Below are 3,737 nucleotides of genomic sequence, written 5' to 3' on the forward strand. Positions count from 1 at the left end.
GGTTTGGGAGGGGGCACGGTGGGGGGGGGGGAGTGGTCCTGAGATGCTACCTTGGGAAGTGTCGTTGGGGGGGGGGGCAGGGGGATGGCTTGGCAGTTAGGTATTTAAATTTAATTTTGTAAGATAGGTTATGTAGAGCGAAGTGTTGAGGAAGGAATAAGAAAAGTGTTTAGGACTGAGTTGAGTGTATTAGTTTTTGTGATTGATGTTAGCAGGAAGGTAGGTGGTTGAAATGTGTAAAGATTTGTTAATGAGATCATTTGGTTAATAATGTAGGAATTAAGGGTAAGTGTTCACTGGAGATAGATATTCAACAGCATATTGAGTGGACAAATTTTAGCAGGTAGGTAGGCCGGCCGGGCGGCAGAGAGAGCCAATGGACTGACATATAGGTAGACGTTTTCTTCATGGATGGTAAACTATTATTAAAATGGCATGTACACATTTCCATGTGCGACATTCATGTACACACACACTGACCCACGGAGACTGCCCAAATATGTATACCATCAGCAGCAGTTGGTGTTCCCAGGCAGGTCACCCATCCATGTACTAACCAAATTCAACGGTGCTTAACCTGACTGATGTATCCCTGGAAACACAAACCGAAACTGTCTCTATTTTCCGCTTGTTACAACTTGAAATAAAGTTGTTACATCTTGGCTTAACGTGTTTATGACGTATTAGAACGTTGTTACAACTTGCTATATTGGTTGTTATAACTGGTTAGGTGGTGTTAAAACTTGCTCGAACGTTGCACCAACGTCGTAGTTTCGGTGTGTGTTTGGTGGGATGGGACGAGACGCAGTGTTCTCAAGGTGGTAGGTAGGTAGTATGGCTGTTTCTATTGTATACAAGTAGTAACTAATCACATGTGAGTGAGTGAGTCAAGATAATGGTAACTGCAGCGGGCGGGCAGGCAGGCGGAGGTACATAGCAGCCAATTCTCCATTAATGATAGTACTTATTGCAACTATTTAGTCAAATTAACCAACAACAAATGGACTACTACTACTTCTTTACTACTACTACTACTACTACTGTTGCTCCAAAATAGAAAAGGATGGGATGCCGCCGCTGCCATTGATCTCGCACAAGTTGCTGCTGCTGCTGACAAATAACTCATCCTAGGCCTTGCATATGCTCTCTTAGGCTTCATTTAGTCAATACGTGTAACATCATTGAGTCGGGGGACAGGCAGACAGGCATTTTATACATGTTACGCTTATATAGTGGTCTCCAACACCCACCACCCCACAAGATCCATCTAGGGACTGATTAACTAACCCTCACTCACCACGCCCCAAGTAGCTTGCTTACTAACTCCTGGATACCTATTTACTGCTAGGTGAACAGGGGCATTCGCTGATAAGAAACGCTACCAACAGTTACAGTCCTCTTTCTATTTCTACAAACCTAGCCTATTTCCTAGCCAAAACTAACCTAGCCCATTTCCTAGCCAAAACTAACCTAACCTAATCTAACCTAACCTAACCTAACCTAACCATATCTAAACTAACCTAACTAACTTACTTTTGTATACCTATTTACTGCAAGATGAACAGAGGCATTCGGTGATAAGAAACGCTACCAACAGTTACAGCCCTATTTCTATTTCTACAAACCTAGCCTATTTCCTAGCAATAACTAACCTAACCTAACCTAATTTAACCTAACCTAACCTTATCTAAACTAACCTAACTAACTAACTTCTGGATACCTATTTACTGCTAGGTGAATAGAGGCGTTCGGTGATAGGAAACGCTACCTACAATTACAGCCCTCTTTCTATTACTATTTCTACAAACATAGCCTATTTCCTACCCTAAAATAACCTAACCTAACCTAACCCTCCACACCTAGCTGATTTCCTAGCCAAAACTAACCTAACCAACTCCTGGATACCTATTTACTGCCAGGTGAACAGAGGCATTCGGTGATAAGAAACGTTACCTAAAATTCCAGCTATTTTTTTCTCTTTATTATATTTATTGTTTTTAAATAATTTATAATTTATTTATACTCTATTCATTTTTTTTATTTTTTTACCTATTTCTATTTCTACAAACGTAGCCAATTTCCTAGCCTAAACTAACCTAACCTAAATATATATATATATATAATATATATATATATATATATTATATATATATATATATATATATATATATATATATATATATATATATATATATAATATATATAATATATATATATATATATATTATTAAATATGACCGAAAAAGTAAGATTAATAATTCTAACACGAATTTTCTTGATCTTTCGTAAACTACCCACCTCAAGACTCCGCTCCAATATAGAAGCATCAAGAAATATGGACCAATAGGCTTTCTACAATCACTTCCATTCAATACCCATTGTTTCGTGTTCTGTCTTGTGTTGATGAAATTAATACCCTATTAATACCACCTCACCCCATCCATCTCACTCAAATGTAGATATAAACAAATCGGAGATGTGTAAGTTCTATTCAGTTGTGTATGTGTAAACTAAAATCTTTGAAAATGTAATAAGTTTTACGAAACGCGCTCAAGTGTCGCGTCAGACTAGAAATAAAAATGAATTTTGGAGAATTGATTTTTGAATTACCACCAACAGTGAAAAGAAATGTACGAAAGATCGAGAAAATTCGTGTTAGAATTATTAATCTTACTTTTTCGGTCATATTTAATAATATATGTCTACAGGAAAGACTGCTACCAAATATACTAATATATATATATATATATATATATATATATATATATATATATATATATATATATATATATATATATATATATATATATATATATATATATATATATATATATATATATATATATATATATATATATATATATATATATATATATAAACCAACCACAAAATAACCAACCATACCTATACCTTACCAACATACCCTAACCAACCCAACCTAAGCATACATATTATCTAAATTGATAACTAAACCATAATTATGCTTGTTTTAACCTAAAATTCTAACCTCAAATTCTAACCTAATTCTAGTTCTAACCAACCTAACCAAACCAACCAACCTAACCAACTAACCTAACTAAGCTAACTAACCAACCTAACCAACCAACCTAACCAACCTAACCAACCAACCAACCAACCTAACCAACCAACCTAACCAACCAACCTAACTAACCAACCTATCCAACCAACCTAATCAACCAACCTAGGCAACCTAACTTAACCAACCAACCTAACCAACCTATCCTCCCTTCTTATTATCTGACCCGAATTTTCGGTTCGTGTCAGAGTCCATGAGTGTCCGCGTGTGCGTGTCCGTGTCTGTGAATCCATGGGGTTTTGGGTCCAGGAAGCTATTTGTGTCAACCCAAATTGCCTCCCTTCTCCCCACCTGAAATCCAGGTGGATTGAAAGACCTGACCTAGGTCAGTTGATCCATGTATCCGTCCGTGGGCCCCCGGACTTCAACCCTTCCCCACATTCCAAAGGGTCAGTCAATCAATCTTGGCTATCCAGAGAATCTATCGAAACTGATGCTCCTACAGGAGGGGACACACAGAGAAATCTGTGCCCTGTACTTGCAACCATTCCGACAGGCTCGAACGCAGGTCTGTCCGGATTAAGAACATGTTCTATCCGACTAGGCCACGCTGGAGTTGCCTTCTGAATCAAATTTGGCACTTGTATTTATATCTCATAGCAAGGTTAGTTAGTGTCTATTTATGAACAGTTGCCATGAT

The sequence above is a fragment of the Procambarus clarkii genome, chromosome 73, assembly GCF_040958095.1.
Source record: "Procambarus clarkii isolate CNS0578487 chromosome 73, FALCON_Pclarkii_2.0, whole genome shotgun sequence".
NCBI classification, from domain to species: domain Eukaryota; kingdom Metazoa; phylum Arthropoda; class Malacostraca; order Decapoda; family Cambaridae; genus Procambarus; species Procambarus clarkii.